We start from the raw sequence: 27,373 nt of genomic DNA, 5'->3' as shown, positions 1-27,373 counted from the left end.
CGGTGACATGTTTCTGATCATTTAACTTTTAGTTTTTCTATTTAACCCACGGCAGAGTTCATCAGAGGTATCTGGACTCCAGGAACCTTACAATGTTAATGAGAAAAATGTTTTTTTTTTTTCTGGGTTGTTCTTCAAAAGGCAGACATTAAATGGAAAATTTCTCACTAAAATAATTTATGAATTGTAGAACATGAGATAATTCTGAGGAGAACTATGTCATGCTGATAAAATATATGATACTAGCCCCTATGACAGAGTCAATTACAACAAATCTTAGAGTGATTTTCAGAAGAAAACGGCTAAGCAGATCAACTAAAGTCAAAGTCATGCCTTTTGGTAGATATTCTGAAGGTTTGACTGTTTTCAGTAACTGGGTCTATAGACATTACCTCATTCAGTTACCAAAGTTTGTATGTTTCAACTGATTGATCACAGATACTTGTTCAAATGGTGTTTTGCAGAGGTCTTTTGTTTCAAATTTAACAAAATTTAAAAGTGGGATGTACACTGGCTATAATTTCTTGTTTTTCAGGTTCAAGTTATTATATCTGTATTTTATGGCACAGATTGGTAGTTCCCTTAATTTCCCATGAATCCTGTTTTAGAAGAGATCTAACCTACTTCACACAAAGTCAAGTTGAAATTATGGATGCTCACTTTGTCCCCTTCAACAGAGAGGGTGGCTGGCCTATTTCCACCCTCCTGGATTTTCTTAAGAAGATGATGTGCAAACTTGGCCTTAACAGAGATGAATGTTAAAGTCTGAAACTTCACAACCAACCACAGAGTCCTCCTTTAATTTATACTTGTCAGGGACGTGAACCTCGAACTGATGGACAAAACCTATTACAGCTTGGCCAGAGAGGCAATAATTGTGGATAATTAACCAAAATAATCCAATCTCACCTACTTCTCCACATCACATAAAAATGATCCTCTGATTATCTAGAAGATCAGAGTCCAGGATACCAGGACAATTTTTTATTGTTTGCTGGAGAACAAGTCTTCCTGAGTTACCTTTGGGTATAATTCCCCAGGTTACACTGAGGGACTTTTAATAAACAACTTTCCTGTGATCTTGCAGAGAATTAAACATGCATATGATACAGAGAATATTCTTTACAACATGACAATGTCCTCATTCTGAAGAACTACGTAAGAAATCTTTTTCCCCTGGTTTCAGTTTCAGGAATAGTTATGAGTTTGTTTTATTTTTCTGAAGAACAGATTTGTTTTTATTTTATAGACACTGTATATCTGTGTCACAGGCCTCTCTTTCTCATTTCCAGAGTTGTTAGGAGATTTAGAGCTAAAACTGTGGTCTACTTCTAGCAAAGGCACAGAAGTCCATGGCAGGGCGGTACTCCTGACATCAACTTATCTCATGCCAATGCCTTCCTGTTCTGCCATCAAAACAGTTTATCTCATCATAGCGACCATTCCTCTGTAAAACTAATCATATCCCTTTGAAGCAAGGTTATGATAGACACAAATGTATACATATTATGAATCCATTTTTTTCAAAAATAGATAATGAACACGAGAGATGATCCCCAAGACATCAAGAGACATCCAAACAAATCAATCCGCATTGCCCACAGCAGTCTATGAGAAATGTTAGTTACCTGCAGTTATGATGAATCAAAACCAGTGAGCTCAGTAAACAAGCTTCTCAGAAATAGGGCATAAAAAATTTGACTTGATGAACACTAACTTGAAGGAAGGAATAAAGGAAAAAGAGATGGACAGAGGTATGGAAAGGACAAAGTGACTATATTTTATTTCTATTTTAGGTAAATCACTTTTAAATATTCAGTCCATGATAAAATTAAATGAGTGTATCTTCTGAAAATAGATTTATAATATCCCCACATGCATTTGTATAAAGCATATTCTTACATTACTTGCAGAAAATTATATTCACATTTAACAAACATTAAATTATATTACTATTTGTTCAATTTATCAAACATTTGTTGAACACCTCTCAGACTCTCTTTATGAAACAATGTTTATTTAGCACTTGAGGGCTCCAAGAACAGTCCCTCAAAAATCTTACAATATAATGGTAGAAACATGCATGTGACCAGAAGGAACTATGTGAAAGAATCAATAGCTAAGAGAGCACACAGGGTGAGGGGTGAATTTTGTCAAGGATCAGGGAAGCCAAGACTAACAGCGTGAATAGAATTTTGACAGACAGGAATGTAGTTAAGGGCTTTTGAGGCAAAGGGAAGAGTATGATCAAGGTGCAGGGATATTAAACAGATGAATATTCAGGGTGAAGCGTGGCCCCTGATTGGGTGCATTTGTTTGGGGACAGGATTAGGAGGACAGAGTGGCAAATTATGCGGGAGCATGACAAAGATATGGTCAGCTCGGTCTAACCGTGAGAAACTGGAAGGGTTGTAGGGTCCACTTGGTAGGAAGTATGGAGCCAAATATTTTTAAACCTAGAAAGTAAGAGTACAGTGTTCACATTCTAAAATACAATCTTTGTTAAGTGAGTTTAGTGGGGCGGGGTGGGGGGGTGGTGCAAAGATAAGATCAGTTAGAAGGTTGCTGCATTTGTTTTAATGCAAGATGATGAAGTCTGTGCTTGAATACAATTCCTGGTAAGATAATGGAAGAGATGAGTTAGATACATTTTGGAGAAGTATTTCACAGGTTTAGCAAACATTCATTTTATTTAAGGGGAAGCTGAGGTAAAAGTGAGTTTCAAGTTTCTAGTCTCCTAGTTTCTTGGTGTACAAATGTGGGTCGGCAGGGATGGATGATTTTACCTAATATAAGAGATTCGGGAAGACATGGGGGAAAGCTCAAGATTTAAAATATAGTTTTGAGTATGATTCATATGAAAAAAATAGCTGGAATCCTGTGATGGATGAGATGATGCAGGGAAGAATTTATAGTGAGACGAATATGGGAAATAATCATATTTAAGGGTCTTGCATGATGAAATAATTTCCTTTAGTAATTCTAATTTGTTGTATATGTATGATACATCATATTATGTGGAATATTTCTACATGCTGTGCCTGTAAATCAAGTAATCTGTTGACAAACGCTCCAAGTATTTTTTTCCCACAGGATAGCATCTTTGCTTATTCCTATTAAATATCAAAAAATGTGATAAGTAATTACACTTTTCAAGAGTTGTAGACTTTAGATCTATGTAGTCATAGATAAAAATATGTGTGAATATCTGCCTTAGCAAGGAGGGGCATATGAGAAAACAATGCAAACTGTGAGAGAAGATGAAGTAATACAAAATTAATGAGAAATAAACTCCAAAGGAAATTATTTAAATAGGGAGCATAAAATTATTCAAGTTGTAAATTAGCCAGAAAACAACAACAAAAACCTCTAATGTTAACTTAGGATGTCAAGTCAACTTTTTTTTCTTTTAATCATTCCAAAAGAAGTATGCTATTCTCAACAATTGTTTCCAGCCATGTAATCATCCAAAGAGGTGCCAATGTTTCAAACACTTTCACTTAGTGTATCTATACTCAGATCGCCATTCACATACTGTGTGAAACATCTGAAGGAGATTAATAAGAGCCAGTTAAGTTAATTTAGGAGTGTGATGCCAATACAAGGATCACTGATTAACTCGGACAGAACCAAGCTCAAAGCAAAAACCAGAATAGGGAAACGCTCAGAGTTGAGGGGAACAAACAGACAGTCTGTCCACTTTTTATTGTGTTACGAGGAGCTTGAAAAATTGAAGGCCCAGCCTATAATGTTTAAAAATATAAAATAACATTTCTCTATATACAAGTATGTTCTTGATGTTCTATAGGCTTATATATTGTTCTAGTACTTAAAACAAGAGGCTATACACATTTTCAAGCCTCTAATATTAGTACATGTATTTACATGCATATGGTACCTCCCACATTTGGAGTATTGCTAATATTAAATGATTTAATGTGTTATATAGTAAATACTTAATATTTACCAGTAATACCACAACACCGTCTCACGTAAAAAGCAGAATCAAAACTATATTCTTTGTTCTGTATTATAACTGCGGCTCTCAAATATTTTAAGTCCAACAAACATTTCAGTTGGTTAAATGACCTACTTGACAATGTATCCACTATACATATGCACACAGACATACATGTGCTTACATGAATACACATCCTCCAACACAATTTGTGGTAAGAACTGTACCCCATTTAAGAAGACACCATATTTTTCAATCATGAAAAGAATATTCCTTCCATGGGCCTGCCACTGGTAGTGAGCTTACTCTATAGCTGTCATAACAATTATTCAACACCAGCAATAGTAAATATCAATTCTGGATTGAAAGTAAGGTTCAATAAACTACATTCCTGGCATGTCCATGATACCTGGATGGCAAAGTTCCTTTAAAAGCATAATCAATAAGACCATAACTTGGGGGTGGTTTTTGCTCAACAGACATCTTATTCCTTCAAGTATGTTCCTCTCTTTCTTTCGTTATTTCCAAAGGTATATTTTCCAATAACTGGTAATGTCTTTTTTAAGTGATCATAACTTCTGCAGGCCTTAGACCTTATAACTCATAAATATGTTTTGCCATTAATTATTTTTTAAAATTCTGCTCTATATGATTTTTCTCCATCAAGTGGCATTCAGAATGGGAGTTTTTATACACTAAACTCATTTAACTCCATCCCTATATTATCCATATCTCATCAATTTCTTATGTTCAAAAATAAAAACCCTCATTATTATGGGTAAGAGTATATGGCAGGTCGTCTTTTTCCATTCCTTTCTTTAAAGAAAAAAAAAAATTAATGATTTTTGAAAGATCACCTAGGATGCAACACTGCCAGAATGGTTTAGCAGCCTGATGAACCCAGTCTCTATAAGTGGCTTCAGATCCCAACCTGTGTGGGAAATGATGTGATCGTTTTCAATCACTTCACTATGAAGGAAAATCATTAATTGGTTTACCCTGGAAATTGCTAACAACATTTCTACAGAATTTATAGGTATAATAATTCAAATTCCCAAATTTAAAGATCCTCCCAGTGTTGACTTTGAGTCCCACTCAAAGCAACATCTCTTGCTTGTAATAAACATGCACAGACTTCATGAATACACAGTCACTCAAATCAAGCCTTGGAATGGACCAAACCAGAAATGGGATCTAGCCAGCTTGTTCCAATTAAACAGAGGACTACGTGCTGAACTAAGCAAAGAAGTATAAACAAAATAATGCATACTGGGATTTGGGTAGAACTTTTTGGTTGTATTTCAATCTTAGCTAAGACCTAAGCTGAAAACAACTAGTGGTAATACCAAGGTGCCTCCACCACCACTTATTTAAAAGGAAGTGCATTACAGAATATTGAGCAGAGTTCCCTGTGCTATACAGTAGTTCCTCGTTGGTTATCTATTTTAAATATAGCAGTGTGTACATGTCAATCCCAAACTCCCAATCTATCCCTCTCTGCCCCCACCCCTTCCCCTAGTAACCATAAGTTTGTTCTCTAAGTCTGTGAGTGTTTCTGTTTTATAACTAAGCTCCTTTAAAAACCTAAATGGGAAAATAATTGGAAAAAGAATAGATACTTGTATATGTATAACTGAATCACTTTGCTGTACAACTGAAACTAACACAACATTGTTAATCAACTATACTCCAATATAAAATAAAAATTTAGGGAGCTTCAAGACGGCAGAAGAGTAACATGTGGAGATCACCTTCCTCCCCACAGATACATCAGAAATACATCTACACGTGGAACAACTCCTACAGAACACCTACTGAATGCTGGCAGAAGACCTTAGACCTCCCAAAAGGCAAGAAACTCCCCACGTACCTGGGTAGGGCAAAAGAAAAAAGAAAAAATAGAGACAAAAGAATAGGGACGGGACCTGCACCAGTGGGAGGGAGCTGTGAAGGAGGAAAGGTTTCCACACACTAGGAAGCCCCTTCGCGGGTGGAGACTGCGGGTGGCAGAGTGGGGAAGCTTCGGAGCCACGGAGGACAGCGCAGCCACAGGGGTGCGGAGGGCAAAGCAGAGAGACTCCCGCACGGAGGCTCGGCGCCGAGCAGCACTCACCAGCCCGAGAGGCTTGTCTGCTCACCTGCCGGGGCGGGTGGGGTCTGGGAGCTGAGGCTCGGGCTTCGGTCGGATGCAGGGAGAGGACTGGGGTTGGCGGCATGAACACAGCCTGAAGGGGGCTAGTGCGCCATGGCTAGCCGGGAGGGAATCCGGGAAAAGGTCTGGAACTGCCGAAGAGGCAAGAGACTTTTTCTTGCCCCTTTGTTTCCTGGTGCGCAAGGAGGGAGGATTCAGAGCACCGCCTAAATGAACTCCAGAGACAGGCGCGAGCCGCGGCTATCAGCACGGACCCCAGAGACGGGCATGATATGCTAAGGCTACTGCTGCCGCCACCAAGAAGCCTGTGTGTGAGCCCAGGTCACTCTCCACACTGCCCCTCCCGGGAGCCGGTGCAGCTCGCCACTGCCAGGGTCCCGTGACCCAGGGACAACTTCCCCGGGAGAACGCACGGCATGCCTCAGGCTGGTGCAACGTCATGCCGGCCTCTGCTGCTGCAGGCTCGCCCCGCATCCACACCCCTCCCTCCCCCCGGCCTGAGTGACCCAGAGCCCCCAAATCAGCTGCTCCTTTAACCCTGTCCTGTGTGAGCGAAGAACAGACGCCCTCAGGCAACCTACACGCAGAGGCAGGTCCAAGTCCAAAGCTGAACCCCAGGAGCTGTACGAACAAAGAAGAGAAAGGGAAACTTCTCCCAGCAGCCTCAGGAGCAGCGAATTAAAGCTCCACAATCAAACTGATGTGCCTGCATCTGTGGAATACCTGAATAGACAGAGAATCATCCCAAATTGAGGAGGTGGACTTTGCGAGCAAGGATATATATATATTTTTTTCCCTTTTTCTCTTTTTGTGAGTGTGTATGTGTATGCCTCTGTGTGTCATTTTGTCTATTAAGCTTTGCTTTTACCATTTGTCCTAGGGTTCTGTCAGTTTGTTTTTTTTTCTTTTTCTCTTTTCCTTTTTTTAGTATAGTTTTCAGCATTTGTTATCATTAGTGGATTTGTTTTTTGGTTTGGTTGTTCTTTCTTTCTTTTTTTCTAATTACTTAAAAATAATTTTTTTAGTAATTATTTTTTGTTTTTTATTTTAATAACTTTTAAATTGTCTGTTATCTTTTTCTTTCTGTCCTTCTTTCTTTCTGCCTTTTATTCTGAGCCGTGTGGATGACAGGCTCTTGGTGCTCCAACCAGGCATCAGTGCTGTGCCTCTGAGGTGGGAGAGCCAAATTCAGGACATTGGTCCACCAGAGACCTCCTAGCTCCATGTAATATCAAATGGCAAAAACCTCCCAAAGATCTCCATCTCAACACCAAGACCCAGCTCCACTCAACAACCAGCAAGCTCCAGTGCTGGACACCCTATGCCAAACAACTAGCAAGACAGGAACATAACCCCACCCATTAGCAGAGAGGCTGCCTAAAATCATAATAAGGTCACAGACACCCCAAAACACACCACCAGATGTGGACCTGCCACCAGAAAGACAAGATCCAGCCTCATCCACCAGAACACAGGCACTAGTCCCTGCCACCAGGAAGCCTACACAACCCACTGAAGCAACCTTAGCAAATGGGGGCCAAAAACAACAGGAACTACGAACCTGCAGCCTGTGAAAAGGAGACCCCAAACACATTAAGTTAAGCAAAATGAGAAGACAGAGAAACACACAGCAGATGAAGGAGCAAGGTAAAAGCCCACCAGACCTAACAAATGAAGAGGAAATAGGCAGTCTACCTGAAAAAGAATTCAGAATAATGATAGTAAAGATGATCCAAAATCTTGGAAATGGAATGGAGAAAATATGAGAAACGTTTAACGAGGACCTAGAAGAACTAAAGAGCAAACAACAATGATGAACAACACAATAAATGAAATTAAAAATACTCTAGAAGGGATCAATAGCAGAATAACTGAGGCAAAAGAATGGATAAGTGACCTGGAAGATAAAATAGTGGAAATAACTACTGCAGAGCAGAATAAAGAAAAAAGAATGAAAAGAATTGAGGACAGTCTCAGAGACCTCTGGGACAATATTAAACACACCAACATTCGAATTATAGGGGTCCCAGAAAAAGAAGAAAAAAAGAAAGGGACTGAGAAAATATTTGAAGAGATTATAGTTGAAAACTTCCCTAATATGGAAAAGGAAATAGTTAATCAAGTCCAGGAAGCACAGAGAGTCCCATACAGGATAAATCCAAGGAGAAACATGCCAAGACACATATTAATCAAACTATCAAAAATTAAATACAAGGAAAAAATATTAAAAGCAGCAACACAAAAACAAAAAATAACATACAAGGGAATCCCCAAAAGGTTAACAGCTGATCTTTCAGCAGAAACTCTGCAAGCCAGAAGGGAGTGGCAGGACATATGTAAAGTGATGAAAGGGAAAAATCTACAACCAAGATTACTCTATCCAGCAAGGATCTCATTCAGATTTGATGGAGAAATTAAAACCTTAACAGACAAGCAAAAGCTAAGAGAATTCAGCACCACCAGACCAGTTCTACAACAAATGTTAAAGGAACTTCTCTAGGCAGGAAACACGAGACGGAAAAGACCTACAATAACAAACCCAAAACAATTAAGAAAATGGTAACAGGAACATACATATTGATAATTACCTTAAATGTAAATGGATTAAATGCTCCAACCAAAAGACAAAGACTGGCGGAATGGATACAAAAACAAGACCTGTATATACGCTGTCTACAACAGACCCACTTCAGACCTAGGGACACATACAGACTGCAAGTGAGGGGATGGAAAAAGATATTCCATGCAAATGGAAATAAAAAGAAAGCTGGAGTAGCAATTCTCATATCTGACAAAATAGACTTTAAAACAAAGACTATTACAAGAGACAAAGAAGGACACTACATAATGATCAAGGGATCAATTCAAGAAAAAGACATAACAATTGTAAATATTTATGCACCCAACATAGGAGCACCTCAGTACATAAGACAAATGCTAACAGCCATAAAAGGGGAAATCGACAGCAACACAATCATCGTAGGGGATTTTAACACCCCACTTTCACCAATGGACAGATCATCCAAAATGAAAATAAATAAGGAAACACAAGCTTTAAATGATACATTAAACAAGATGGACTTAATTGATATTTATGGGACATTCCATCCAAAAACAACAGGATACACTATCTTGTCAAGTGCTTATGGAACATTCTCCAGGATAGATCATATCGTGGGTCACAAGTCAAGCCTTGGTAAATTTAAGAAAATTGAAATCGTATCAAGTATCTTTTCTGAACACAATAGTATGAGACTAGATATCAATTACAGGAAAAAAATCTGTAAAAAATACAAATATATGGAAGCTAAACAATACACTACTTAATAACCAAGAGATCACTGAAGAAATCAAAGAGAAAATAAAAAAATACCTAGAAACAAATGACAATGAAAACACGATGACCCAAAACCTATGGGATGCAGCAAAAGTAGTTCTAGGAGGGAAGTTTATAGCAATGCAATCCTACCTTAAGAAACAAGAAACATCTCAAATAAACAACCTAACCTTACACCTAAAGCAATTAGAGAAAGAAGAACAAAAAAACACCAAAGTTAGCAGAAGGAAAGGAATCATAAAGATCAGATCAGAAATAAATGAAAAAGAAATGAAGGAAACAATAGCAAAGATCAATAAAACTAAAAGCTGGTTCTTTGAGAAGATAAACAAAATTGATAAACCATTAGCCAGACTCAACAAGAAAAAAAGGGAGGACACTCAAATCAATAGAATTACGAATGAAAAAGGGGAAGTAACAACTGGCACTTCAGAATACAAAGGATCATGAGAGTTTACTACAAGCAACTATATGTCAATAAAATGGACAACCTGGAAGAAATGGACAAATTCTTAGAAATGCACAACCTTCTGAGACTGAACCAGGAAGAAATAGAAAATATGAACAGACCAATCACAAGCACTGAAATTGAAACTGTGATTAAAAATGTTCCAACTGGGTGGGATAGGGAGGGTGGGAGGGAGGGAGAGGCAAGAGGGAAGAGATATGGGGATATATGTATATGTATAACTGATTCACTCTGTTATACAGCAGAAACTAACACACCATTGTAAAGCAGTTATACTCCAATAAAGATGTTAAAAAAAAAAAAAAAACTTCCAACAAACAAAAGCCCAGGACCAGACGGCTTCACAGGTGAATTCTATCAAACATTTAGAGAAGAGCTACCACCTATCCTTCTTAAACTCTTCCAAAATATAGCAGAGGGAGGAACACTCCCAAACTCATTCTACAAGGTCACTATCACCCTGATACCAAAACCAGACAAAGATGTCACAAAAAAAGAAAACTACAGACCAATATCACTGATGAACATAGATGCAAAAATCCTCAACAAAATACTAGCAAACAGAATCCAACAGCACATTAAAAGGATCATACACCATGATCAAGTGGGGTTTATCCCAGGAATGTGAGGATTCTTCAGTATACGCAAATCAATCAATGTGATACACCATATTAACAAACTGAAGGAGAAAAACCATATGAGCATCTCAATAGATGCAGAGAAAGCTTTCAACAAAATTCAACACCAATTTATGATAAAAACCCTTCAGAAAGTAGGCATAGAGGGAACTTACCTCAACATAATGAAGGCCATATATGACAAACCCACAGCCAACATCGTCCTCAATGGTGAAAAACTGAAACCATTTCCACTAAGATCAGGAACAGGACAAGGTTGCCCACTCTCACCACTATTATTCAACATAGTTTTGGAAGCTTTAGCCACAGCAATCAGAGAAGAAAAAGAAATAAAAGGAATCCAAATCGGAAAAGAAGTAAAGCTGTCACTGTTTGCAGATGACATGATACTATACATAGAGAACCCTAAAGATGCTACCAGGAAACTACTAGAGCTAATCAATGAATTTGGTAAAGTAGCAGGATACAAAATTAATGCACAGAAATCTCTTGCATTTCTATATACTAAAGATGAAAAATTTGAAAGTGAAATTAAGAAAACACTCACATTTACCACTGTAACAAAAAGTATAAAATACCAAGGAATAAACCTACCTAAGGAGACAAAAGACCTGTATGCAGAAAATTATAAGACACTGATGAAAGAAATTAAAGATGATACAAATAGATGGAGAGATATACCATGTTCCTGGATTGGAAGAATCAACATGGCGAAAATGACTGTAGTACCCAAAGCAATCTACAGATTCCATGCAATCCCTATCAAACTACCACTGGCATTTTTCACAGAACTAGAACAAAAAATTTCACAATTTGTATGGAAACACAAAAGACCCCGAATAGCCAAAGCAATCTTGAGAAAGAAAAATGGAGCTGGAGGAATCAGGCTCCCTGACTTCAGACTATACTACAAAGCTACAGTAATCAAGACAGTACAGTACTGGCAGAAAAACAGAAATATAGATCAATGGAACAGGATAGAAAGCCCAGAGATAAACCCATGCACATATGGTCACCTTATCTTTGATAAAGGAGGCAAGAATATTCAATGGAGAAGAGACAGCCTCTTCAATAATTGGTGCTGGGAAAACTGGACAGCTACATGTAAAAGAATGAAACTAGAACACTCCCTAACACCATACAGAAAAATAAACTCAAAATGGATTAAAGACCTAAATGTAAGACCAGACACTATCAAACTCTTAGAGGAAAACATAGGCAGAACACTCTATGACAGAAATCACAGCAAGATCCTTTTGGACCCACCTCCTAGAGAAATGGAAATAAAAACAAAAATGAACAAATGGGACGCAGTGAAACTTTAAAGCTTTTGTGCAGCAAAGGAAACCACAAACATGATGAAAAGACAACCCTCAGAATGGGAGACAATATTTGCAAGCGAAGCAACTGACAAAGGATTAATCTCCAAAATTTACAAGCAGCTCATGCAGCTCAATATCAAAAACAAACAATCCAATCCAAAAATGGGCAGAAGACCTAAATAGACATTTCTCCACAGACGATATACATACTGCCAAGAAACATATGAAAGAATGCTCAACATCATTAATTATTAGAGAAATGCAAATCAAAACTACAATGAGATATCATCTCACATTGGTCAGAATGGCCATCATCAAAAAATCTAGAAACAAGAAATGCTGGAGAGGGTGTGGAGAAAAGGGAACCCTCATACACTCTTGGTGGGAATGTAAATTGATACAGCCACTATGGAGAACAGTATGGAGGTTCCTTAAAAAACTAAACACAGAACTACCATATGACCCAGTGATCCCACTACTGGGCATATACCCTGAGAAAACCATAATTCAAAAAGAGACATGTACCACAATGTTCATTGCAGCTCTATTTACCATAGCCAGGACGTGGACGCAACCTAAGTGTCCATTGACAGATGAATGCATAAAGAAGATGTGGCACATATATACAATGGAATATTACTCAGCCATAAAAAGAAACGAAATTGAGTTATTTGTAGTGAGGTGGAAGGACCTAGAGTCTGTCATACAGAGTGAAGTCAGAAAGAGAAAAAAAAATACTATATGCTAACACATATATATGGAATCTAAAAAAAAAAAAAAAAGGGTCATGGAGAACCTAGGGGCAAGACGGGAATAAAGACGCAGACCTACTAGAGAATGGACTTGAGGACACGGGGAGGGGAAAGGGTAAGCTGGGACAAAGTGAGAGAGTGGTAGTGTATATATGGATATATATACACTACCAAATGTAAAATAGATAGCTAGTGGGAAGCAGTCACATAGCACAGGGAGATTGGCTCGGTGCTTTGTGACCAGCTAGAAGGGTGGGATAGGGAGGGTGGGAGGGAGGGAGACACAAGAAGGAAGAGATATGGGAATATATGTATATGTATAACTGATTCACTCTGTTATAAAGCAGAAACTAACACACCATTGTAAAGCAATTATATTCCAATAAAAGCGTTATAAAATAAAATAAAAATAAAAATAAAAATTTAAAGTAAGTTAAAAAAATAAATAAATTGGAAACAAAATCAGAAAAAAAAAAAAAAAGGAAGCTATCATTGACTGGCACTGCCAGGTGATGGCAACAGACATCTACTTGCAGGGCTTCTAAGAGATGATAGAACTGACCTACTACCAATAACTGCAACCCCAGTAACCCCAAATTCAATCTCTAATCTCCACATGAAAAGGAGAGGAAGGAAAGTCAATAGATACTTGGAAATTACTGGGTTCTTTCTTTTGGGGAGAATTGAGGCCTAGTTTGGGTCCTGCCGGAAAGGGAGAGTGAGAACTGGTTTTTCTTGCTGTGTCAGAGTTGACTAGGGTGAGACAGTTTTTGAGAGAACATGACATGTGTTCTTTGGGTTTGGTGTCCATTTTTCTCCCAGAGTGCTGAACAAAGAAGTCTCACTGAAGGGCCTAGAAAGCAAATGGAGGCATTCCCACCAGCTCACTTCCCTGCACTCCTCAGAAGATGGAGGTGAAATCCTAAGAAGTTTTTGCAGCTTCATGAGAAGGGTCATGATAATAAAGGGAGGGCCAAGCAACAGGAAATCCAACTAGAAGAGGGGCTGGGCAGCATGCACAATGGCAGGGACCAAATACACAGGACTATGCTTCTCTGAGAAGGTCATGAACAATATCAGAGGCAAGAGAAAGCCAAAACAGGAGCACAAGAATACTTATCCCTTCCCTGACTTTCTGTGGTAGACTGAAAAGTGGCCATCAACTCTTAAATTTGAGTTGGCTATATGACTCGCTCTAGGCAGTGAGACATTAGTGTGACAAACAGAATCTTGGCATATCACTGTGCACTGGGGCTGCTCTTTGGAACCCGACGACTGCCACCATGTGAAAAAGACTTCCAGAGACATGTGGCCCAACTGCCTCTGTTGTCAGAGCCAATAACCTACCAAACCCCAGATGAGTGAATGATCATACTCTACATCATCTAGCCATCAGCTATCCTGCCACATGACTGCAGATGCAGGAGAGAGCCGGTATAACTCAGCCAAGCTGGCCCAGACTAGAATAACTGCCCAACTGAACCACAGAATCTGGGGGACTATTAGAATGGATACCATGCTAATTTTCTTGTAACCAGAGTTGGGCAAAGCCCTGCTTTACAAAGTTTATCATATCATTTCACACATGTCAACTGAACTCTGATCCTGAATCAACTTAAAAATGCTATGACAAAGTCTTTTGGTTTTTGTTTTTAAACTGTTTCCTTATAGAAATATTAGGAAAAGATAAAAGTACTGGTACAAGAAAGCCTTCTAGGGAAGCAGGAAATAGTCAGAGTCCCTCTGACCTCGAGCAGTTTGGGACAACCCAAACAGTGGACCTAAGTCACCTGGTGTGGCACAAAAACAAACAGCAATTTGCTTTAACTTATCTTCTGGTGAGTTGAAGAAGTGGAATGCATTAGTTCCATCCTAAATTAATTAGCTCAACCCTTCATTCATCAATCATTCACCAGACACATGTTCCATGCAAACCACTATACCACCTGCAAGGAGAAATCATGATAAATAAGACAGATTAGAAAAGAAGTAGCAGGGCTTCCCTGGTGGCACAGTGGTTAAGAATCTGCCTGCCAATGCAGGGGACACGGGTTTGATCCCTGGTCCGGGAAGATCCCACATGCCGTGCAGCAACTAAACCCGTGTGCCACAACTACTGAGCCTGCGCTCTAGAGCCCGCGAGCCACAACTACTGAGCCCACGTGTCACAACTACTGAAGCCCGCGCGCCTAGAGCCCGTGCTCCACAACAAGAGATGCCACCGCAAGGAGAAGCCCGTGCACCGCAACGAAAACCCAACGTAGGCAAATAAATAAATAAATATAAATAAATAAATAAATAACCAAAGTGCTCTATGTGCACTATGTATTAAAAAAGAAAAGAAGTAGGAGAGGGCAGCTGAGGTGTATCTTTATGACAGGTACCAGGCTGGGCATTGTAAAATGTATAATCTCTTTTAATAGCCACAAACCCTGTAAGAACCATCATTCTTATGGATGTATTAATAGGCTCAGGGAAGCTGCATGATTCTATTTTAATAAGGTATGACCTTTTGGTTAGCCCAAAAATTCTATCCTCACTGCAGGGGATGGGGCATGTACACTATGATATAAGAAAGGAAGAGGCAGGACTTCTAAGAAATTCAGAGGAAAAAAAGATCACAGATTACAGTCAAGAAGGGGAGGATTACAAAAGTAAAGCTTTACTAACAGGGACGATTTGAATTAGGTTTTGAAGAATAGAAAAAAAAATCAAATGTTATTGGAAATGGGGGAAAAAGATCATTTTCTTGTGTTTTTATATTACAGAACTGTATTTCAATATAGAAAAATTTCAAATATAGACAAATATAAATAGAGAAGCATTTCATATTCACCTTAATACAGCCCTGAATAACCTTTGGTCAAAGTTCTTAACTTGGGAGTGTACTATGTGGAGGGTACTCAGAGAGGTATGTGAACAGATTAGAAAAAGAACAAGAAGTAGTTTGGTTTGATTGATGAAGAAGCCATGCATAGGGCAATGGTGAAATCTATTCTTTAACAGGTAAAATATGGACATTGAGTGACAGGCTAATCAACTGTAACATGTACTGAGGTGAATTTAAATGACTAGGTATTCACTGAGATATGAGTTTATAAAGATTCTGCTAATAAATCAAGTTAATTCTGGGATAGAAATTCATTCATTGTCCAACACATGTTTATTTTGACCTGTTGGAATAAGTACCACAGAGGAGTCAAAGAAATATAAGAAGCAAATTTAGGTCCACAAACCTCATAACACACTAACATATTTGAGTCTTTATGCCTTTTCTATCATTTTTGCAGGCTTTGGTGTGGGAAGAGTAAGCTGATTCAGGATCAGAGTTCACCATCTTGAAACTGAAGTCTCTTTACACGTATGAGGACATGAATTACCTATTGGCAAATCCAATTGCTTGGTGTATAAATATATATACACACATCATCATCATCATTTCTTCAAGACAGTAGCTTTCAATTTGCTAAAACTTACTATAACAAAAGAATATGATTTTCCCCTCTTTTGATCTATTAAACTCCCAGAATAAAAAAACAGATGTTCTCTCAAACTTAAGTCTCAAAGAGAAAAAGAGCAAACAAAACTTCTACTTGGTAATCACCCATACTTTAGTTTTGGCAAGTTGAGAGTTAATGCAAAAGATGTTACTATTCTTTTTTTCAGGAATATTTTTATTTTAATCCACATGGATTTCCCCCCAGAGAATCTGATGTAAAATCCTAAATCCAAATTTCTCAGAGGAAACACTGGCTGTGAACAGCAGGAGTATCATAAGTTTGCTGCCATCTGGGTTCCCATCATCTTCCTTTGGACACTTCCCAAAATTGGGATTTTTATTTCTATTCCAGACACAACTTAGAAGGCAGCTCCTAATGCTCAGGAAGGGGCCGTGAGGTGGTCAATCAAATCTGAAGTTGGGGGAAAGAATACCCCGTCCACTTCCTAGAGAGAGTCTACACATGCAGACGAAGCACTTGAGCATAGAATGCAGAAGGACAAAATGTGGGCAACAAACAAGAATACTGAAAAACACTCCACTTGACACAGGTCAAGGTCCATCCTAGACTTTTTAATCTCAGCCTTCGGGTTAGCATGGGAACACAGAAATGGGACAGGGCAGATGCAGATCTGTGAGGATATCTTCATTTCTCACATGGAACAGGGACAGATGGATGTAAAGAATGTGCCTTGGCTGATCTGGAAAGAGCATGCTATCCTTCGGGAAAACATCTGGGCTGTTACATTGTTTTGCAGAATAGAAGACAAGAATTCCAAGCTCTCTCATCCTGCTTAAGACTTCAGTCATTCTTACATTGTTGTCACTGAAGAAGCTAAAAATGTATCTTTAAGTCTCTACAAAATTGAAGACATTTTGTGTATATGTGTCTAGTTTCTTAGGCCGCATTCAACTTTACTATGTGTAGAACATATGTCATAACTAAGTTGGGCCATGTTTGGTTACTCACCATTGGTCATAGTTGAAATTTTGTTGCCAAACATCCAAAATCAAATTAACCATAAATGTTTTTCTGACAGTCTGTGGCTGAATGTGTGACATATACTAACAACAACAACAAAAATATCATCTGTGGCCAGTCAATGGCTTCTAATCCTTAGAAATGATTTAGACTATATAAAGGATATTGCAAGGCCTCCAAAATAAAGTGTGTTAAAGCAGTGATTATCCGGCAAATGCTAATTATATGTTTGTATGTATACACATGTATTTTATAATTATATCTGTTGGAATAAATAAGCATTCAATTAATATAAACATGCATTTCCTTTCTGTCTAATGAATCCCACTCTCACTTATACAAGGTTGTACTATATTTAGAGCCACTTTCACTATACACATAGTCACAAGTCCTTCTGGCTTAGAATGTAGGAATTCATCATTTTTGAGACGTAAAAAAATATAAGGGTTTAAGGTTGAAAAACCCGAAGTTAAAGCATCTGGATTGGTAAGGAGGCTAAAGGAGATAGTACACGTCACAGACCTGAACCCATGTCTGTCATTGACCATAGAAAGGTGAGCACCCTAGCCAGCTATCTTTGTTTCTCTAGTTATAAAATTAAGCTTTATACGTGGGATCTAAAAAAATGGTACAAATGAACTTATTTACGAAACAGAAATAGAGTCACAGATGTAGAAAACAATCTTACCGTTACCAGGGTGGAAAGGAAGGGAGGGAGATTGGGATTGACATCTACACACTACTATATATGGAATAGATAACTACTATATAAGGACCTCCTATATAGCACAGGGAACTCTACTCAATACTCTGTAACGACCTATATGGGAAAAGAATCGAAAAAAGAGTGGATATATGTATAACTGATTCACTTTGCTGTACAGCAGAAAGTAACATAACACTGTAAATCAACTATACTCCAATAAAAATTTTAAAAATAAGCTTTGTAATTCATAAATTCGTTTTATGACATATATTTATAATAAATCGATAAATATATTTTATATATTCATAATATACTTATGTGGATATACATACATATTTAAACAAAAAAAGCTAGAAAAAGAAAGTAAAGACCACTATGCCTTATTTATATTTACTATAATTAGTTTCTTTTATGCCACCATTTAAAATTTAGAAAACCCTTTATAGTTTATTAAGTGTGATTCCTGGGGACAAATAGATGTAACTAATTAATCTATTATTTCTGCCATAACAAGTAAGTGACCCTTTGTTTCTCCCAATTTTGAAAAAGTGGTAAGGTGCTTAAGACAATGCCAAAAATGAGGAAGAGAGAAATCAGGCCTCTTCTTCCTACTGAAGTTTGGCTGTTTTGAACTTTAAATGTTGAATACACATCATTTTCCCAGGATCAGTAATTAGCTATTTCCTTATGCAAATGGACACAACTTAAAGATGCCTCATCTTCCTCCGCCATATCTTCTCTCTTTTTTGTTTTTCATTCAGCCTTACCAGGGAGAACAAACATGAGCTGAATCACCTGTACTATTCCCCTACTATGGATTCACTTCCAAGTAGCAGTGACATAATCACTTCTTCCTTTCCTCCCTGCCAGGGCATGGTACCCACACATGCGAGTCTCACAGAGCCATGCCATATTCCAACCTCAGATTCTCCCTCAAGCACCTCCCAGGAAGCTTGACTAACTGGTACATCTTCAGGTCTGCTATGATGGAGAGCCCAGAAACAGCCTTCTAAATTGTGTCAAATTTTCATTTCCCTGAAAGGTACATTTAAACAGTTTTCATGACAGGCCAGATGAAACCTTGGCTCTACCAAATCAGCTGGTTTGGGTTATTGTACAAAACTTTTGCTTGATCAAAAATGCGTATCATTTTATTTTTGCTGTTGTCACTGTTTATTTACTTTAGAGTAAACATTAATTTGCTTACATGCAGTGATGAAATTGAAATAAAATGGCAGATGGCTACAGAATAGTGCCTGGGGATGAAAAAAATTTAAATACAAAAAGGTTCAAGAGAAGGCATTTAGTGATTTAGTAATAATATTCGTAAGAGATATAAGTGCTTTCAAAATCAGAATGATAGGCCAGAGGTTATGTACAATTTAATAGTTAAGTTTTGTTTTGTTTTGTTTTCCATTACCTTCAAGCCAAATTGTTTTTATTCTCATTGAAGGGACATAATTAATCCCTAATTGATTTTCTTTAAAAAAAAGAAATGAAAAACATCCAATAATTCAAATATTTGCATTGTATCACATACAATCAGATATTGTTTAACACAATGGTTTCTCCCTTTAAAACTTGTTCAGGGGTAATATTTATGCTTATTTTATTTGAATAGAGAAGACAGAAGTTATCATTCTTTGTAAAGGTCCCCAGGATGAGGGCAATGTAATAAATTCCAGTTACCAAGGATAAGAAGCCTAACAGATTCATTCTTTCATTTCTGCTCAAAACACCATGCAGGCAATAATAGTTCCAGTGCCTGTTTCACTCACAGCTTTAAGAAATGTGCTATGAAGTTGGCCTGCAAAGAAATCCACCCATCACATTTCAAACTAACACATCAGCTGACTCCTTGAGCCCACTGATATAACTCTCACAGATGTAACTGACAGCCCCAGGAGCAGGTGGCTTTAAAGAATACCACTTTGACTTTCAAAACACATTTCTAATGTAAATGTAAAACTTCATAAGTTATTTGCTTCTACCTAGAGCAATTAACATAAATTTGTAGAAGTCTTTATTGACAACTTTTCTATTTCTTCAACAAGGTAACAGGTGGGGGAAATTCTAGAGGGAAATGAGGAGTGACTGCTAATACATGGTTTCTTTTTGGGGATTAAAGTGCTGTAAAGTTGACAGTAATGATGGTTGTATAATTCTGTGAATATACTAAAAACCACTGAATTGTACACTTTAAATGCTCCCCCCCCAAAAAAAAACCCAAGGTAACAGGCATTGATTTCATTCCTACTCTCTTCAACTGATAACATCAACTGGAAATACTTAGGCAAAGTCTATGTGCAGTAAGCAAGCAAGAGAGCTGGATATCAAGGGAGGTGTAAACTCAAAACTGATGCTACTTCTCTTTTTAGTGAGGGAAGGATTATGTTTTAAGCATGCCTCAGTTTGCATCACCTTAAACACAGAGTCATAATTCTGCTTTTTAAGGATTTATTACAGATTGAACTGATTTTGTAATCTCTCAATTAGCAAGTTATAATCTATGCATGGAAATAAATCAAGTTAAAAAGATGAGATGGATTTTTAAAAATCTAAGTAAACCATGTATTTGTATACAACAAAATTTAAAACTTTGTTGATAACAAGGCCAAATGCAAAATGGGGTATGGGAGAAAAAAAACTAAATAATTTAGACGGAGCAATTTAAATGGATAGTGGTCAATAACAATTTTAAATATACATATACTGTTTCAGTGCCATAGAGGCTCTTTCATATTAAGAGTAATTAACATATTATAAATTGAACAAAATATATGTGTGGATAGATGAGTGTCTATATAACCCTGGAAAAGAGCTGAATAGTCATTCAATCAACTGTAGTCAGATGGTGTAGGATGAACACACTTTTATAGTCACCCTTTCCCTCAAACCATCAAACAAACAATACCCTTCAAAAGACTTTAAGATAAGCAGTGGTTTCTTAAAGTTACACACTCATCATGCTGTTCCTGTAAGAAGAGCATAAAATATTCTTCAGTACAGAGTTAAACAGTGCTTAAGAAGGAGATCTCTACTGGTAAATGGATCTGTTTTTTGTGCTTTTTCAGTTTAATGTTGCTGGGATTCAGATGATAAATAAACTCTTCAGGGTTCCCTGACCAAGGGCAAATAAAGATGCAGAAGTTCTCCTTCCTTTTATAGTCACGGAGATGATACTCTCCTTCAATAGTCATGGTGATACATGGATTCAAATTTCAAGAGTTTATTACTTTTACAAAGTCTTTAGAAAAGAATCCTTCATCTTTTTCAACCCAGGATTGGCAAGCAGTGTTGGCTCTCTTGTAGATGGTAAGGGTGATAGTTGAAATGTCTAAATATATATATTTTAATGATCTAAACGCTTCCAATGCCCAAGCCAGAAGCTTAGCAAAACTACAACTGCTTTAAAAGCTGTGCATTTTGAAACAGTGCATGTGTCAGGGCACCAGAAGGCTACTAATACATCCAATAGAGTGAGTTAGTTTGTTAGTTAGTTAGTTATCTATCTATCTATCTATCTATTTATTTATTTATGGCTGTGTTGGGTCTTCCTTGCTGCGTGCGGGCTTTCTCTAGTTGCGGTGAGCGGGGGCTACTCTTTGCAGTGCACAGGCTTCTCATTGCGGTGGCCTCTCTTGTTGCAGAGCATGGGGCTCTAGGAGCGCGGGCTTCAGTAGTTGTGGCACATGGGCTTCAGTAGTTATGGCTCGTGGGCTCTACAGCGCAGGCTCAGTAGTTGTGGCACACAGGCTTAGCTGCTCTGTGGCGTGTGGGATCTTCCCGGACCAGGGCTCGAACCCCTGTCCCCTGCACTGGCAGGCAGATTCTCAACCACTGTGCCACCAGGGAAGTCCCCAATAGGGTTTTAAACCACAGTTTCCTGAAGGATCTACCACTGAACCAAAAAACTGTGAATAACCCACATCAAAGTGAACTGCTATTAGATGGAAACAAAAGTAATTTATACATTTGAAGCAAGAGAAAATTCAAGATAGAGGTATATAACTGTGACAGTGGCAGAGAGCTCCCCATTTTCCCATCTTGGTTGACTAACAAGAGAATTTCCTACAGACTTCAATTGATTACAGGTTTGATAAAACAGTTTCACAGTGAAAAGTACTCAGGGCTTATTGATAGGCTATCAATTCTCATTCCTCTATTTAGTTTATCCAAACTTTAAGCTAAATCTGTACTCTAAAAATTTCATATAATAGTATTACTTATATTGTTCCTTGTACTCTTCTCTGTATGTTTTAAAATTTATATATTTTTGAAACTTTTTCCCAAATCTATGGCTTTTTTTTTTATTCTCTCAATAATGTCTTTTGATGAGAAGTTAATTTTGATGATATTCAAGTTATCAATGTTTTCTTTTAGAAACTGTGGTGTGGGGTTGTAGGGGTTTGCGGTTTTATGGGTTTGTGGTTATGGGGAAATATATCCTAATCTAAATCACAAAGATTTTCTTCTATGCTTTCTTTCAGAAGTTTTATACCTTTTTATCAATAACATTTGGATGTATAAGTTAATTTTTGTATTCTGGTGTAAAGTATGATTCAAAGTTTTGTTTTTTGGCATATGAATACTTACTTTTTCTAGCACCATTTTTTGAAAAGATAGGTGCATGGATAAACAAGCTGATATACTCATCCAATGAAATACCATTCAGCAATAAAAAGGAATTAACTATTGATACACACACTAACCTGGATTAATCTTGAAATAATTATGCTTAATGTAAGCCAGGCAAAAAAGTGTGCATATTACATTATTCCATTCATACAAAATTCTAGAAAATAAAAACTAAAATACAGTGACAGAGAGGATCAGTGTTTGTTTGGGGAGTGTTGGTAACCAAGCTAGCAGAGGGAGGGCCAAGACGGAGCAATTACAAATGTGATAAGGGTTTCACAGGTGTATACATATGTTAAACCTGATCACATTGTAGGTCTTAAATATGTGCAACTTATTATGTATCAATGTCAATAAAGACATATACAACGCAGTATGTATGTGTATATATTCACACAAACACACATATATAAAACATAAGTGTTTCAACAGATTCTTCTTAATAGTTAACATTCACAATGGAGTCATGTCACATTGTTCTCAAAAAGGCAAGAATCGGGCTTCCCTGGTGGCGCAGTGGTTGAGAGTCCGCCTGCCGATGCAGAGGACGCGGGTTCGAGCCCTGGTCTGGGAAGATCCCACATGCCGCAGAGCGGCTGGGCCCGTGAGCCACAATTGCTGAGCCTGCGCGTCTGGAGCCTGTGCTCCACAACAGGAGAGGCCGCAATAGTGAGAGGCCTGCGCACCGCGATGAAGAGTGGCCCCCGCTTGCCACAACTAGAGAAAGCCCTCGCACAGAAACGAAGACCCAACACAGCCATAAATAAAAAAAAAAAAAAAAAAAAAAAAAAATTAAAAAAAAAAAAAAAAAAAAAAGGCAAGAATCTTTGGAAAATTTTGTTCATCTACATGTGTGGTTAAGTGTGGTTGGCTGGTTTGCAAACTTGCTTCTTGAGGGAAGAACCTGAAGAAGTGTTTAAAAACAGAGCTGATCAATCTAAGCAATATAAATAGCTATTATCCAATTAATCACATTTATGTTCCCCATCCTTTAGTTATACTGTAAGTGGTAAGGTTCAGGAAAATCACGAGATTAGCAACATTTAGCAACTGGCTAAATGAAAACCTCTGGCAAAATTTGTCTCTAAAAGTACAACAGATTTATCACTGAAAAATGCTCTCAAATGAAGGTAATTATGCAGCTAGTTACAAAGACAAAAATAAAAAGTTGATATAAGGGGGAAAGATCAGAATATGGCAGTGAGGTCTGCTCCCCACCGGTAGAGTTTTGAGCTAACCACAGTGGCCTGGAGCATAAGAAACCAAGGGGATGTAAACCTAGCGGAGGTCCAGGAAGGGTTGGGGCCAGAGGACTTGGGGGCTCGCACTGCCAGACGTGACAACTCTTCACACGTGGATATCTACCCTGAGGTTATGGGCTTTTCTGTGATCACTGAACTGCTATTTAAACATGTGACTATTTCCTAGAATAGTAATTTCCTACACCACTGTTTTTGTATGAGAACCACATTTGGTTGCTTAAGTAATAAGCTATTAATTCACTACCCATAAAAAGGATGAGATTTATTTTTTCATCAGATATCAAGTGCAGCACACTGCATTAGACTTGAATTTGAAATGCAATTCCTAAGCATGGGTAGTGTTCCAGGAAGCACTTTCCTCTCATATTTTTCTCTCCTTGACACTTTGTGTTTTAAATCTATATTGTCACCATGTAGAAAATACAAATAGTTTTGGTTTTTTTTCTAAATACACTGGGAACATCATGCTTGATCTAACAAAAACTCTATAACCAAGAGTACTGTTTAGTTATCAAAAGGAAGAAGAAAATACAGAATGTTTAGTTTCCTCCATTTAAGATAATTTTAAACTGCTAAACCCATCTTAAAATATTTCAACTTTATTAGTAACTGATCTTCATAGTTTCTGAAATACATATCATGGTTTCTGAAATACGTATCATATCATGTGATTAACCTGCCCCCATAAAGTATTGGGGCAGGTTAATCACAGCAGTTTTGTCACTAATAGTATTAATAGCAAAGACATACCTCCTGAAACTACATATTGCAGAAATAGAAAGTCTCAGTTCAAGTGTTGTTTGTATACAGAGAGAAAACTGGAAGACAAACTTTATGAGACTCTGGGTTCCTTAGGACTAGTTTTGAAGGATTATAGATCATGTATGTGAAGGTTATAAACCAGGGTTCCCAGGAAAGCTGGATATAGAACAAAATCACCAGTGGAATAGGAATTGAAAATATCTCCTCTGAAAAGAAATGCAGTGAATGTAAAATGTATATATAGAAAGATTCACTTAGAGATCAATACACTCTCTTTGGCAGGGGTCGTTTTTAAAACTACTGTCACAAACCTAGGAAAAAGGGTACATGTGGGCGAACTGCTTGCTCCAGGGTTTAGGTGTATTCCTACTTCAAGAAGGAAGCCAGCCAAGGAATCACTGTTTAGGAATCTGTAAGGATAGCTGAGTCTCCCTTGTTTTCTTCAATCATGTTCCTAAAAAACAAAGACTGGCAAGTATGGGAGTCACATTCCTTACCTTGCTCTTTGACTATAAGAATAACAACAGCATATCAGAAGCTAGTAATTGAACCCTACTATTTTGATAATATCCCAACTGCAAAACAGCTCAGTGAAGGACAGAGGTTGGTCCCACGGGTGACTTACTAAAGCCAAACTTTCATGTCTGAGTAAGACAAGATTTGAAGGAAAAAGACCTGAGTAGACCAGTAACCCTCCCTAGCTGAAGCTTCTTGAGGGCAGGTGCTGTCCAATTCACGGATGGATCCTCAGTGTCTAGCACAGATCCTGAAACATGTTAAGTACTCAGCACATATTTACAAAGTGAAAGGGGAATACAAAACAAATCATATGCAATGTGAACTGCCTAGAAACTCTAACATTTGAAGAGGAAAAGTGATTATGAAGGACAGTCCAGCCCCTTCCTGTTGGCAATTCCAAAGAAAGGACATCAATGGCCCAAAGGTTAAAGCTGTAGTGCTCTAAGTGTTTAGCCTCAGCACTTCTTTGGGTAGATGGCTCTGTCATCTCAGCCCTGGGTGCTGCTCCTGGTAAAAATGTCATGCCTGCTTTGGGGGTCTTATCACCTGGAATGTTCCCTCTCTAAGTATGTTTTTTATGTCTCTCCTCATATAAACTCTACACAACCACCTCTTTCAAATACTACCTTCATCAGTAAGTCTTTCCTGTTTATCCTAGTTGTAAGTAGTTTCTCCATTTTTTGCATGATAAAATATTTTATAAGTAGTTTTTAAAGAGTGTTTCACATTGATTCAAAAAAAAAAAAACTAGGGAAAAAAATGACAAAACAATGCAGACGTGTTTTATGATGAATTCATGATGAATTCATTTGGCTTCTATGTTGCTCTTTTTATTCATTCTATTCATTCTGCCTCAAATATCATTACTAGTCCACAATCCTGTCCCCTCTCCTCATACAAATGTTCTAAGACCCAGCTAGAGAGTCGCTTTCTGCAAAAATACCTTCCCTGACTTCTTCGTCATCTCCAATTCCAGATGAATTAGGCACTCACCCATATGCTTCCATAATACCATAAGCCCATCTCCTTCTTTACTAAGGATGCTACAATTATCTGGGAAAACGATGTCTCCTACTGAACTGAGTCCCTTGAGGAAAGGGATGGCACCTTAGTCATCAAGATATTTCTAGCACTTTGCCAGGTATCATAGTGGTTGCTCAACATTTTATGAATACATGTATTTATTTGTATTTATGTATCTCCTGTACTGGACTGTGAGCTCTTTGAGGTCAAGAAATTCCTAATTCAATATGTTTGTACATAGTAGGTATTCAAAATATCTGATCAATGAATAAATGAATCATATAACTTTCAGGCTAGAAGTAACTGTAGATATTTTAAATCCAACCTCCCTCTTATACAGATGAGGTATAAAGATCAAGCTAAGTTACATATATTTATTCATGGAATCAAGATTTAGGCATAAGTCTTTGGATTCTAGTATACGATGACATTTTTGAATGAATGATTGAATAAATGAACAGATAAATGATTAATCATATCTGAAGACTAAGCTATTAGGCAGTCATCACTGTGACTAGATATTCAGAAATGAAACCTCTGTTTCATGAAAATTTAACAAAAATCTGCTGCTGCCAACCTTTTTTTAATTTTTTTTGAATTCTCCTAGGATGTATGAGGGCCTGATAGTTATAGGTAATCCATTAAAATTGAAACAGGAGCATGCCATTTTCAAAATATTGCAACTGAACCATTAAAAATAATTTTCAATTCCAATAGCCTTTTGCTTAATCAGCAAAATCTTTTACATACAAATGCTCTATACATTGTGGAGGTGCAAAATTATAAATAATACCATTTATCAACATCACGGGGAGTTAGCGTTTGGGTCTGAAAATCTCAAAGGTGTTAAACTAGGACCAGAAATTTCATGAATAAGATAGAAGGTCCCTCCTTCCCTCCCTGCCTCCCTGCTAACAGTGACTTTAAGGCAGTGTGACAGCTACTTGAGCATTACTTGTCAATAACAAAGACTTAGCCTGCATCTCTCTGGAACCTTTCATTCCTATCGCTCCTAAATCACCTATCAAGAAATTGGTAATTAGGCTGCTAGAGACATCTGGGCTAAAGGGATTCTGAACCAAGTGGTTTTGAAAGGCTGATTATTAACCTTTGGTAAAACACAAATAAGAGAACACAGTAGACGGATTCTCAGCTTCAATAGAGGGAGAGAAGGTCAGGACTATGTGTCTTAGGTAGATTTGATTTTTCTATACTACTATTAGACATCCTAGATTATCTTTAACCTGATAAAAATAATCACTAATTCTAATGACTTTTGAATCAAATTAAGCCAAGTGAAAAATTGTAGTATACACCTGAGTTTTCCACAAGTACTTTTTAGAGGCATATAAGG

General features: G+C 37.7%; 1 protein-coding gene across 16 annotated transcripts in view; it reads right to left on the bottom strand.

Annotated features, from left to right (window-relative positions):
- The window catches only part of PTPRD (protein tyrosine phosphatase receptor type D), a 530,039-nt gene that overhangs the window by 213,527 nt on the left and 289,139 nt on the right, over nt 1-27,373 (bottom strand). The window lies entirely within an intron of this gene.

This window comes from Balaenoptera acutorostrata, chromosome 6, assembly GCF_949987535.1.
Source record: "Balaenoptera acutorostrata chromosome 6, mBalAcu1.1, whole genome shotgun sequence".
In the NCBI taxonomy this organism is placed as follows: Eukaryota; Metazoa; Chordata; class Mammalia; order Artiodactyla; family Balaenopteridae; genus Balaenoptera; species Balaenoptera acutorostrata.
The sequence above is the reverse complement of the archived record's forward strand: the minus strand, read 5'-3'. Positions and strand labels throughout refer to the sequence as shown.